Genomic DNA, 14,268 nt, shown 5'->3' with positions numbered 1-14,268 from the left:
TAGACCCAACAATGATGGCTGATATCTGTGCTTCTATTGAAGCCCAAGCAGCTGGAACTAAAAGTCTGAGTGCTGCAGTGGAAGCTGAAACATGTGATGCTAATGTCAGTTTGCTGCCATGCGAGTTTATACTGTTACTCTGATGGCTGTGAATATCAACGTTTAAAGTGGTTTACAGCAATCAAGCAATCTGTTCTCCAATAGATTCCCAGGATTGTTGAGGGGCCACCCCCCGACAAATGATAGTAGCTCCATGGAGCTTGAAACTGGTTCCTTCCTCTAGGCGACAGCGCTCATGATCACACCTCTACCACTCAATCAGAACCCTTGCTGTTATCTCTCACCAGTCAGCTCAGGCTGCTGCTGCCCATGCCGATTTGAACCCAGATCTTCTAGGGCCAGAGTTGATCATGATCAATCTCCAAGAGCATCTGCAGATTTCCACCAACCATACTGTAGCTGGTGGGTAGCATTACATAGGAGCACTAGGCCAGGCAGAGGCACATGGAAGACAGGCGTTAAGGGAATGCAAAAACCTGATTAGTTGAAGTTTGTATGCAACATGGCACAATTTAAGCTATATGTTTGATTATGTATTTTGTGGAAGCCTTTATTTTTGCATTGTGACAATAAGGGTAATATGATGGTCAATGACACAGGGAAGGTAAGGAATGTGGGAATGTTGGCAACAGGGAAATTGAGGTTAGAATATAGAACATAGAACATACAGTGCAGAAGGGTTCAAGTTACTAGTTTTGAGGGCAGCACGGTGGCGCAGTGGTTAGTATTGCTGCCCCGTGGCACTGAGGTCCCAGGTTTGATCCCGGCTATGGGTCACTGCCCATGTGGAGTTTGCACATGCTCCCCATGTTTGCGTGGGTTTCGCCCCCACAACCCAAAGGTGTGCAGAGTAGGTGGATTGGCCATGCTAAATTGACTCTTAATTGGAAAAAATGAATTGGGTACTCTAAATTTATTTTTTTAAAGTTACTAGTATTGCATTTGAATTAGTTCCTCAAATATACCCCATGTAAAAAAGGGTTGCTTAGGATTCCTTCCTTCATTTTCTGCATCCTCTACCTCATCATCCTCCTCCTCCTCCTCTTACTCTTACTCCATCTTCTGGCACCCTGCCTTGTTTGCATGACCTCTATTTATTCTCCCAGTCATGTGCAAAAGCCTTGAAATAGCCAAAAGGTACTTGAGCCCCTGCCACACCACTTGTTTAGTCTTTTGAAACTTAAAACAACTATAAAGATCCATAAAAACATGCAGAATTGTAGCAACAGTGAGAAGAAATCAGCCAACAGCTAACCTGTAAGTAGTTGATGATCCCTTTAAAAATTGCTGGTGGGAGGGTCCGTGAGGCTGTGCAAGGTTAGGAGAGGGTTGAGCTCCATAATTGCCGCACAGGTGTCAAATCAGCATTCAATGCTGAGAGGCAACGCGATCCACCTTATTTGCATAATTCTGGTGGACACTAAGTTTGCCCACACTAACCTCTTTCCCATGATAGTGTCTAGCAATGTTGAGATCTTCAGTGTGCACACAAGCAGCAGCATACCATTTCGGTACCCTTTTGCCATGCATAGAACCTCAAAACAGATGTGGCAGTGCCCAATTTCCTGATCAAAGTGTCTTGCTGGTGATTTGAATAACATTTCTCTCTTGTCTAATACTTACTGAAAAATGCAAATTATCTGGTCGTCCATTCAAATGTTATTTGTGGGATGTTTTTGCTGAGAATGATTGCCATGTTTACCCGTGGCCCACTGCACTTTGAACATCATTCATTGTATGAAACACTTGACATTTTGCATTGGCATTGCAGTCCAAAAAATTCATGTTGTAAACAATTATCACCTCATTCTACCATCTAGCACCTGTTTCATTAATCTAGTAATTTTTCAACTGCCTTCAACAACACCTTTGATATATATAGCAACTTTAATTTAATGAATGTTTCAAGGTGCTTCACAAAATAATTCTAAAGCAAAATATGACTCTGAGCCATCGAGGGTGATATTAAATCAGATGACCAACAGGTTGGTCAAAGAGATAGGTTTTAAAATGTATCTAAAGGAGGCACGTGAGGTAGAGAGACAAAGAGGTGTAGGGAAGAAATTCCAGTACTTGGTTCAAATGCAGCATAATGAACGACTCTCAACGGTTCAGAAAGTATGGTTGGGAATGTACAAGAGGCCAGAATTAGAGGAACGTAGATATCTTTGAGGATTCTGGGATTGGATGAGATGACAGAGATAGGGGGTGAAAGGCCACAGAGGGCGGCCTCTCAAAATATGAAGTTATACAAAAGGTGCTGGCAAGATGGATACAGAACTGGTTCAGTCATAGAAGACAGAGGGTAGCGGAGGAAGGGTGCTTTTCTGATTGGAAGACTGTGACCAGTGGTATTCTGCAGGGATCAGTGCTGGGACCTTTGCTGTTCGTAGTATATATCAATGATTTGGAGGAAAATGTAGCTGATCTGATTAGTAGGTTTGCTGACAAACAAAGATTGGTGGAGATGCGGATAGTGAAGAGGATTGCAGAGGATACAGATCGGTTGGAGACTTGGGCAGAGAAATGGCAGGTGAAGTCTAATCCGGACAAATGTAAGGTAATGGATTTTGGAAGGTACAATGCAGGTGGGAATTATACAGTAAATGGCAGAACCCTTAGGAGTATTGACAGGCAGAGAGATCTTGGCATGCTGGTCCACAGATCACTGAAAGTGGCAACGCAGGTGGATAAGGTGTTCAAGAAGGCATTCGGCATGCTTGCCTTCATCAGTCGGGGCATTGAGTATAAGAATTGGCAAGTCATTTGGGTGGAGATCAGGAATAGTAAGGCGAAAATGTCACTGATAGGATTGGTCTATAGGCCACCAAATAGTAACATTATGATGGGGCAGGCAATAAACAAAGAAATAACTGATGCATGTAGAAATGGTACAGCAGTTATCATGGGGGATTTTAATCTACATATCGATTGGTTTAACCAGGTCGGTCAAGGCAGCCTTGAGGAGGAGTTTATAGAATGTATCCGCGATAGTTTCCTTGAACAGTATGTAATGGAACCTACGAGGGAACAAGCAGTCCTCGATCTGGTCCTGTGTAATGAGACAGGATTGATTCAGGATCTCATAGTTAGGGATCCTCTCAGAAGGAGCGATCACAATATTGTAGAGGGTGCCATCTCTGCTACTCCACTACTGGGCCGATATCTGGGGTTTGAGTATCTGTGTGTGTCTCTCTCCAGCTGGCACTGAAACTTCAGAGGCCAGGGGATGCCGCACTGGGACACCTCCACGGGAGAGAGCACTGAATCAAGCCTGCCGTTTATCCCTAACCGGAAGCCTGAGGCTTATATCACACAGATATCCAGACCCCTACCAATGCCCAGGTGATTCTCTCTCTTGCCGGTGGTGCAACACCCACCCGGTTCCTACTTCGCTGGAGTAGCTTTCCCAAGAGAGAGAATAGGACACTGCTGTTTATTACCTAACCAGCAGCCTGTCCTGAGTGAATCGCTCAAGATGACCCTAGATTCTTGAACCCGGAATTAAGGTGAGGAATATCTTAACAATGACTTGGTCAGAGATCGCTGGTGAGAGATTGAAGAATTTAAACGACTCCAATTATCAGCAAATCAAGGTTTATTGCAAAACCCAGGTCAAAATCATCAAACAGAAGAAATTATAATCAAATCTTAAACTCTAACACAAACTAAGTCTATTCAGAAAGTACTATAACGGACACAACGAAAAATCTTATTGTTACACAGTTTTAGCAATGACACAGAACACAAATCAAGTCCCCTTCCCCAAAGCCTCAACCACTATCAAGGTCAAGGGAGTTTCGCAAGCTGCTGCAGGGTACTTACAGTCACAGGCTGCAGGAGGTCAAGTCAAAGGTGGAGAGGTCAAGCCAAGAGCCCCTCAATCGAAACACAGCCCCTTTTATATCCGTTTTACCTGGCCCTTTCCTGTGTTCGGCCAGCCCCTTTTGCATTGAATTGGTAAGGTTTAAAGTTCCCGCTGGTCCCGCCCCCTTTGAGCCGGTCAGAGCTGTCGACTTCCGGGTTTTCCTCCCCCTTTGCGTTGTATCGGTCCAAGTTTAAAGTTCCCGCTGGTCCCGCCCCCTTTGAGCCGGTCAGAGCTGTTCGCTTCCGGGTTCTCCTCGCAGGTCCGCTCCTTCCAGCCAGGCACACCTGCCGCGATTTGAATTTGGCGCCGACTCCGCCCCCTCCACCCAGTGAGTTCCTGCCGGTGGCTTCTGTCAGGATTGGAGTACCTCCCCCAGGTCCGCCTCCAACTTGGTTTTTTCTACCGTTTATCTTCAAGGGGCTTTTCCAGCGCAATATACTGAGCCCAGACAGTCTGCTTTTTGGGATAACAAGGTTAAGCTCTCTTGTGAAGATTTTCAAAGTCTTCCAGCTGCTCCGGAGATGGCTGCTATTCTCACCTTGCTATGTTGATGGGGTGTTAATTGGATTCTGCTCTGGTGGAGGCCAAGTCATTTACATCTGCATGGGGCTATGACCATCCCATTGTCCTGCTTGCAGGCAGGCCCCCTGTGTATTCCCGTGCCCCTTTGTCTGTGTTTTAATCTTATCTCGTTGTCTGGCTCCTTCTTCCTTGTAGCTCCTAGGGGGGGGTTTGTAAATACCTATGCCCCTACTCAGCTCAGCGGATCAAGCCTGCTGGGAAATCTGGTTACGTTCTCTTGGCTGAAAGGTCAGTTTACAGTCTCTGGGTTTTATCCTTGGGCAGTCCAAAAAGGCCAAATTGCCCGAAAACCTTACAGATGCCCCTTCGATACGTCCCTACCTGCTTGGACCGTATCGACACAGGTGAAGGGCAATCATTTCCTTTTGTGTGGACCGTAGGCCCCCCTCAACAACATGCGAAACTACAAGTCCCAAGACAGTTCCCTTAATCTAGGCTACCCCTGATTTCATTGAAAGGGAAAGACAAGACCATACTTAATTCAAACACACAGTAACATACACACATTTCACCGGAACCCCAAACGTAAGGGTCCCTGTACATATATCACAATCAAGTAACTGAAACCCGCGAATCCATACAACTATTTACATGTGACTCTATTTATCACACTACGGCTTCTCTTTTGTGGGCTGCACTCCGCGTCTTCCCAAAAGCCCGTTGAAGGTTCTTCATTTCCATCAGTCGTCGATACCTGCAGCTGAGGCAACATAAATATAAAACTACGAATACTTGTAATACCACTAACAAGTGGGAGGCTATTCGGATCCAGGCTGGGATCACAATCCATGATCCCATGTTCCACCAGTCCGGGGCTTTGATATCTGTTATTTCGTGATCAATGAGCATGCAAAAGCCATTTTCGGGCCCCCGGGTGGTGATTGGACAGTTGTGAGGGTCGATTGGTTGGGCTGTGGGTCGGGGCCTCTTTACCTGAACCAGCAGTTCGGTAGCTCTCACGGTTTCTTCCCCCCCGGGGGTTACACATCCCTTCCCATTATGGTCCCAATTTATCCCATGCCCGGCGTCTTGCCACCACCTCACAAAGGTGATTGATGCCCCTTGTGGACATGCCTTGGTCGACCCCCACAAACATAAATAAATGCCCTGGTCGGAAGCCCACCACTTATCCCAGCAAACGGTGATCCTACCCGGTGACCCCGTGATGGTCCGGTAGGTGTTGTTGTCCAGGCGTTCCCAGTCCGAGGACCGATCCCTCATGTCCAGGCTCAGCTTCCTGAGCCACCACCATCTCCCCAAAGGAACGTCCCCCTCACAGGTTAAACACACCCGCCTGCCCTCAGTCACCCTAACCCGGTCAGTCGCCACCTGTATCTCCTCGCAGAGTACAGAGGCCTCTCCATAGGTGAAGCTCTGGTGGCTGGAGTACCTGGTCGAGTTCGACCCCAGCCACCCAGGCCACCTCCCCAGGTGTGAGTAGCGGGCCTGCTCTGTGGCCACCTGGTTTCCCTGTCCGGTAGTGACAAGAGGGGCTCTGCCGCCAGAACACCCATAGACAAAGGACTCTTCTGTCTCGCCTCTGCGTAGTTCTCCCGGTCCCACCATCGCCAAGATCAGCAAACTCCACATCGTCGGGTGCCCCATCTGTAAAAGAGACAAAACACATCCTTGCCTCTACAGAACTACCTACCTTAAAGTGCATGGGTTCTATCCAGCGGCAGCAGCAGCTTCCGCTTTGAAGTTGTGAAATCAACATAAAATTGCCGCAGCCTGTCTGTGGTTCTGTGTCCACAGCCCGGCTCCACCAGGGTCCTAGTGCCTGCTGCTATCCGGCGGCAGCAGCAGCTCCCGCTTTGAAGTTGCCGCAGCCTGTCTGTGGTTCTGTGTCCACAGCCCGGCTCCACCAGGGTCCTAGTGCCTGCTGCTCCATCATTATACCATTGCACTAGGCGCTTCTGTGATCCCACGATCCTAAATAACCCACACACCACTAAACATTAATTAGAACTAACAGGGGAAAATGATATATACAATGCCACCCGTCTCCGGGTGGCCAAATTAAAACTGGACCCCGCTATACTGGGGCAGTTCACCTGTTTGGACCAACGGCTCGGGCCAGACCGTCCCCTCCCGGGGGTCCGGACTGCCCCTTGCCTCTCCTTCCCCAACAGGGTTCGGGGATCCCTCAGCGCTCCCTTCTACTCGGGCCCCCTTACTGCGGGACCGGGTTCTAGGGAGGTGTGATGGGGACCATCTTACAGGGGGCTTGGAGACCCGATTGCTCCTTCGTCCCCTGGATGGTTCCCACGCCCAAGGTGATACCTCCCTCTCCTCTGCCTCCCTAGCCTCTATACTAAGGCAGGCCACCTGACCCACAGGTAATGGCTTGGGAATCGTTACTGTCCCTGGGCTGGGTGCTTGCAGCACTGTCGGTTTCTTTGGGACTGCCCCTTCGGGACAGCACCTTGTCACCGGTTGTGTGACCGTGGAGTCAGGGACCTCCCCCACCGTCGTTAATTCTACGGGGGGTTTCTCCACTACCACCCCCAGTCTTCCCCCCACCTTGCTCTTTCTTGCCCTTATGGGGTGGAACAATTTAAATTGACTGATGTGGCGTTCGCATGGGTCCCACCTTAAGGGATTTAAACTGCAAATAGCCGCTGAGGCAGCCTCCAGAATGGGACCCTGCACCTGGACCGGACCAGGGTCTGGGGCTAGAACTACCCCTGCGCTCCCTTTTTCCTGAGGCTGCTCCCTGGGTAGTCATACGGGTTCTTGTGGTGTGGGTGCGGGCAGGCCCTGGCCCGTTGCCATTGCCACCTGTCCCGACCCAGCTGCTAGGCTCTGCAAAAAGGCTAAAAGTTTCTTTACCTCGATGGTTTCCGGGGCAGCTGCTCCTGCCGCCGGGGTCTGACTCTCTACTGCGGGAGCCCTCTCCTGCTTGCTAGGGTTTTTACATTCCCTCTTGAAATGCCCGGCCTTCCCACACCCGTAGCATACCGGTTTCTTGTCGGAGGTCCGGGTGCCCTCATGCTTCCACTCTCTCTTAGGGGCTGCTGGCGCGATTTCATGCACCCTACCCTTAAGGGGCTTGTCCTCACCCCTCTCCCCATTACGATATGCGAGGGTAAGTTTTCTAAGGACCTCTTCCTCATTAAGGGCCGGGGTCTGCGGGTCGAACCAGTGTTCGGCTTTTGCCCTAACGTTAGGGAGACAGTTGGCAACTAGGGTCTTCAGCCAGTGGGCGGTTCTTTCCCCTAAATTCCGTCTATCCGCGGGAACCCCGCATGCCTCCATATAGACAATCCACAGCCTGTCTGCGAACATGGTGGGAGATTCCCCTGGTTGCTGCTTGGTTTCCCCCACCCTCATGAAAGGGCTCCCCAGATTCAAGCCCATCGCCTCCAGAACAGCAGTCTGTGCTGCCGCCCATGTGTCAGGTCTTCCCCCATTCCCGGAGGTCACTGCCCTGCATAGTTGGGGATCTAGGGTCATCAGGAGCATCCTTATTTGCTCCCCCTCGTCGCAGTCATTAATGCTGGCTGCCTGCTCCACCTCCATAAAATGAAGCGACGGATCCCCTTTTGGAGTTAGCCTGGGAACGTGGGCCACCATCCCCCTGAGCGCGGATGCCCCATGAGGAATGATAATGTCGCCCTCAACCAGTCCCCTATCTGCCAGCCCCGCCGGGGGACCATACCTTCTCTGCCTGACAGGGCACATCTGCCCTACCTGGGGTTCCTGCTCCTCCGCCTCACTGTCTGACTCTTCTTCTCCTGTGTCCTCTCGCCCTACCACCCCTGGGTTAACTACCCACACAGGAGATGCTGTTACCTGGGGATCCCTCTCTGCTCCCCCTTGGGCCCGTCCCTTCCTGGACTCCCCGTTCCCCGCCTGCCGACCCGGGCACGATCCCGGTGCCTCAGGAGGCGGTCTATTCCCCTTAGCCTTTGGGGAATCATCCGCTGCGAGGAACACCTTGCCCCTAGGGAACCCCCCTGGACCTACCAGGTGTATCTGTCCCCTGACCTTGGACAAGGTCTCCTCCAACTCCGTTATTCGTGCCTGGCACGGCCCATGGACACAGTCCCCTACTTCCTCGCGAGCCACTCGGTACGCTGCCTGGATGTCCCGGAACTTCCCCTCCAGCTTCCTACACTGCTCTGTACTCCGAGCATAGAGTTCCTGGAGCCTCCGTTCCTTTTCTTTACCCTCCACTATCTGGCAGTGGAGATAGTCCTTCTCGCACCGGTTAGACTCGCTTTCCTGTTTCATTTCTGCCAATTCCTCCCGCAGTCGTTCCGCTGCGCTAGCCTCCTGCTCTAACTCTTCGACCCTTTGCTCTGTTTTGACTACCTGCTGGGACAGGCAGACCAGCCAAACTGCCTTCTCCAAGTGCCTTTTGTGCGCCTTACTTTCTGTCCATGCAGCCGCTGCCATTACCGGTTGCTCCGCATTGATTAGTTCTGAGACCCAAGGTTTGGTGAGGTTGACCTTTTGCCACATATACGAGAAGATTCTCTCCTCCATTTTACTTCGTTCCCTCACCCCCTCTGCCAAGTCACATACTCCACGCCACCGGGGTCCCTTCGTGGTCGCCATTGTAGAGGGTGCCATCTCTGCTACTCCACTACTGGGCCGATATCTGGGGTTTGAGTATCTGTGTGTGTCTCTCTCCAGCTGGCACTGAAACTTCAGAGGCCAGGGGATGCCGCACTGGGACACCTCCACGGAAGAGAGCACTGAATCAAGCCTGCCGTTTATCCCTAACCGGAAGCCTGAGGCTTATATCACACAGATATCCAGACCCCTACCAATGCCCAGGTGATTCTCTCTCTTGCCGGTGGTGCAACACCCACCCGGTTCCTACTTCGCTGGAGTAGCTTTCCCAAGAGAGAGAATAGGACACTGCTGTTTATTACCTAACCAGCAGCCTGTCCTGAGTGAATCGCTCAAGATGACCCTAGATTCTTGAACCCGGAATTAAGGTGAGGAATATCTTAACAATGACTTGGTCAGAGATCGCTGGTGAGAGATTGAAGAATTTAAACGACTCCAATTATCAGCAAATCAAGGTTTATTGCAAAACCCAGGTCAAAATCATCAAACAGAAGAAATTATAATCAAATCTTAAACTCTAACACAAACTAAGTCTATTCAGAAAGTACTATAACGGACACAACGAAAAATCTTATTGTTACACAGTTTTAGCAATGACACAGAATACAAATCAAGTCCCCTTCCCCAAAGCCTCAACCACTATCAAGGTCAAGGGAGTTTCGCAAGCTGCTGCAGGGTACTTACAGTCACAGGCTGCAGGAGGTCAAGTCAAAGGTGGAGAGGTCAAGCCAAGAGCCCCTCAATCGAAACACAGCCCCTTTTATATCCGTTTTACCTGGCCCTTTCCTGTGATCGGCCAGCCCCTTTTGCATTGAATTGGTAAGGTTTAAAGTTCCCGCTGGTCCCGCCCCCTTTGAGCCGGTCAGAGCTGTCGACTTCCGGGTTTTCCTCCCCCTTTGCGTTGTATCGGTCCAAGTTTAAAGTTCCCGCTGGTCCCGCCCCCTTTGAGCCGGTCAGAGCTGTTCGCTTCCGGGTTCTCCTCGCAGGTCCGCTCCTTCCAGCCAGGCAGACCTGCCGCGATTTGAATTTGGCGCCGACTCCGCCCCCTCCACCCAGTGAGTTCCTGCCGGTGGCTTCTGTCAGGATTGGAGTACCTCCCCAGGTCCGCCTCCAACTTGGTTTTTTCTACCGTTTATCTTCAAGGGGCTTTTCCAGCGCAATATACTGAGCCCAGACAGTCTGCTTTTTGGGATAACAAGGTTAAGCTCTCTTGTGAAGATTTTCAAAGTCTTCCAGCTGCTCCGGAGATGGCTGCTATTCTCACCTTGCTATGTTGATGGGGTGTTAATTGGATTCTGCTCTGGTGGAGGCCAAGTCATTTACATCTGCATGGGGCTATGACCATCCCATTGTCCTGCTTGCAGGCAGGCCCCCTGTGTATTCCCGTGCCCCTTTGTCTGTGTTTTAATCTTATCTCGTTGTCTGGCTCCTTCTTCCTTGTAGCTCCTAGGGGGGGGTTTGTAAATACCTATGCCCCTACTCAGCTCAGCGGATCAAGCCTGCTGGGAAATCTGGTTACGTTCTCTTGGCTGAAAGGTCAGTTTACAGTCTCTGGGTTTTATCCTTGGGCAGTCCAAAAAGGCCGAATTGCCCGAAAACCTTACAATATGGTGGAATTTAAAATACAGATGGAGGGTGAGAAGGTAAAATCAAACATTAGTGTTTTGTGCTTAAACAAAGGATATTACAATGGGATGAGAGAAGCGCTAGCTAAGGTAGACTGGGAGCAAAGACTTTCTGGTGAAACAGTTGAGGAACAGTGGAGAACCTTCCAAGTGATTTTTCACAGTGCTCAGCAAAAGTGTATACCAACGAAAAGGAAGGACGGTAGAAAGAGGGAAAATCGACCCTGGATATCTAAGGAAATAAGGGAGAGTATCAAATTGAAGGAAAAAGCATACAAAGTAGCAAAGATCAGTGGGAGACTAGAGGACTGGGAAATCTTTAGGGGGCAACAGAAAGCGACTAAAAAAGCTATAAAGAAGAGTAAGATAGATTATGAGAGTAAACTTGCTCAGAATATAAAAGGAGATGGTAAAAGTTTCTAGAAATATATAAAACAAAAAAGAGCGGCTAAGGTAAATATTGGTCCTTTAGAGGATGAGAAGGGAGATTTAATAATGGGAGATGAGGAAATGGCTCAGGAGCTGAACAGGTTTTTTGGGTCGGTCTTCACAGTGAAGACACAAATAACATGCCAGTGACTGATGGAAATGAGGCTATGACAGGTGAGAAACTTGAGAGGGTTGTTATCACTAAGGAGATAGTGATGGGCAAGCTAATGGGGCTAAAGATAGACAAGTCTCCTGGCCCTGATGGAATGCATCCCAGAGTGGTAAAAGAGATGGCTAGGGAAATTGCAAATGCATTAGTGATAATTTACCAAAATTCACTAGACTCTGGGGTGGTCTCGGCGGACTGGTAATTAGCAAACGTGACACCACTGTTTAAAAAAGGAGGTGGGCAGAAAGCGGGTAATTATAGGCCAGTGAGCTTAACTTCGGTAGTAGGGAAGATGCTGGAATCTATCATCAAGGAAGAAATAGCGAGGCATCTGGATGGAAATTGTCCCATTGGGCAGACGCAGCATGGGTTCATAAAGGGCAGGTCGTGCCTAACTAATTTAGTGGAATTTTTGAGGACATTACCAGTGCGGTAGATAACGGGGAGCCAATGGATGTGGTATATCTGGATTTCCAGAAAGCCTTTGACAAGGTGCCACACAAAAGGTTGCTGCATAAGATAAAGATGCATGGCATTAAGGGGACAGTAGTAGCATGGATAGAGGATTGGTTAATTAATAGAAAGCAAAGAGTGGAGATTAATGGGTGTTTTTCTGGTTGGCAATCAGTAGCTAGTGGTCCCTCAGGGATCAGTGTTGGGCCCACAATTGTTCACAATGTACATAGGTGATTTGGAGTTGGGGACCAAGGGCAATGTGTCCAAGTTTGCAGACGACACTAAGATGAGTGGTAAAGCAAAAAGTGCAGAGGATACTGGAAGTCTGCAGAGGGATTTGGATAGGCTAAGTGAATGGGCTAGGGTCTGGCAGATGGAATACAATGTTGACAAATGTGAGGTTATCCATTTTGTTAGGAATAACAGCAAAAGGGATTATTATTTAAATGATAAAATATTAAAACATGCTGCTGTGCAGAGAGACCTGGGTGTGCTAGTGCATGAGTCGCAAAATGTTGGTTTACAGGTGCAACAGGTGATTAAGAAGTCAAATGGAATTTTGTCCTTCATTGCTAGAGGGATGAAGTTTAAGACTAGGGAGGTTATGCCGCAATTGTATAAGGCGTTAGTGAGGCCACACCTAGAGTATTGTGTTCAGTTTTGGTCTCCTTACTTGAGAAAGGACGTACTGGCACTGGAGGGTGTGCAGAGGAGATTCACTAGGTTAATCCCAGAGCTGAAGGGGTTGGATTACGAAGAGAGATTGAGTAGACTGGGACTGTACTCGTTGGAATTTAGAAGGATGAGGGATCTTATAGAAACATATAAAATTATGAAGGGAATAGATAGGATAGATGTGGGCAAGTTGTTTCCACTGGCAGGTGAAAGCAGAACTAGCGGGCATAGCCTCAAAATAAGGGGAAGTAAATTTAGGACTGAGTTTAGGAGGAACATCTTCACCCAAAGGGTTGTGAATCTATGGAATTCCTTGCCCACTGAAGCAGTCGAGGCTCCTTCATTAAATGTTTTTAAGATAAAGATAGATAGTTTTTTGAAGAATAAAGGGATTAAGGGTTATGGTGTTCAGGCCGCAAAGGGGAGCTGAGTCTACAAAAGTTCAGCCATGATCTCATTGAATGGTGGAGCAGGCTCGAGGGGCCAGATGGCCTACTCCTGCTCCTAGTTCTTATGTTCTTATGCTGCAACTGTACAGAACATTAGTTAGGCCACATTTGGGATATTGAGTACAATTCTGGTTGCCACAATACCAGAAGGATGTGGATGCTTTGGAGTTGGTACAGAAGAGGTTTACCAGGATGTTGCCTGGTCCAGAGGTTGAATAAATTGGATTGTTTTCACTGGAACGACAGACGTTGAGGGGCAATCTGATAGAGGTTTACAAAATTATGAGTGGCATGGATAGAGTGGCTAGTCAAATGCTTTTTCCCAGGATGGAAAATTAAGGGACATAGGTTTAAGGTGAGAGGGGGTAAGTTTAGAGGAGATGTGCGAGGCAAGTTTTTTACAGAGGGTGGTGAGTGCCTGGAACACGCTGCCAGAGGAGATGGTGGAAGCAGATATGATGGTGATGTTTAAGAGGCATCTTGATAAATAGATGATCAGAATGGGAATAGAGGCACACGGACGCTGGAAGTGCAGAAGGTTTTACTTTAGATAGTTACAATGGTCGGCGCAGGTGTGGAGGGCCAAAAGGCCTCTTCCTGTGCTGTACTGTTCTTTGTTCTCTTTCGAGGGATCTGAAAGCACGGACGAGAATTTTAAAATCAAGATGTTGGCCTGAATGTATGCACAAACGGAAAGTGTTTCTGTATGTGCGGAAATGCTGTCAGAGGCCTAAATCCAGAAGTAAACATTTTGATTGAGAGCTCTCAGTGATTATAGAATAAAAATGTTTAGCTTCATGAGTTTAGTTGAAGGAATTCCACTGTATTGATTTTTATATCAATTGTTTTTTTAAATTGTGACCAATTATTATACTTCAGCATGTCTCCTGAGGATTCCCCATGGTGAATCATTGGTCAGTTGGCATGGTGTGAATAAGGGAAAAGGGTAATGGGTGAGGGACATAGATTGCCATAAGTTTGTACTAAGCTGGCATCGGGCCTATAAGGGTCATCGGGATGAGTGAGGGTCATGGGTTGGCACAGGGTATGAGGGGCCACAGAGGATGGGTTGGGGTATGAGTTGGCATGGATGCGGCTTGGAGATTGTACGGGTGGGGGTTGAGAAAGAGTGAGGGGTGGGGGCTGGAGGGCTTCTGTTTGTTTTGTTTATTTTTTTCAATAAATTCACCGAAGTGCTGCACAGAGATCGGCCTTCCGTCCAGCCTTCCTCTGAACCCAGGAACTTCAATATTCAGCCCTGGACTGGCAGATCTGCCTTCTAATCAAGCCCAAAACTCATGAATAAAAATCCAACCTCCCAAAACGTTTTGTTCTGTTTGGGTTTTTGGAGCTAGGAAATGCCCTGGGTGGGAT

The sequence above is a fragment of the Scyliorhinus torazame genome, chromosome 4 (genome assembly GCF_047496885.1).
Source record: "Scyliorhinus torazame isolate Kashiwa2021f chromosome 4, sScyTor2.1, whole genome shotgun sequence".
NCBI classification, from domain to species: Eukaryota; Metazoa; Chordata; class Chondrichthyes; order Carcharhiniformes; family Scyliorhinidae; genus Scyliorhinus; species Scyliorhinus torazame.
This window is presented reverse-complemented; position numbering follows the sequence as displayed.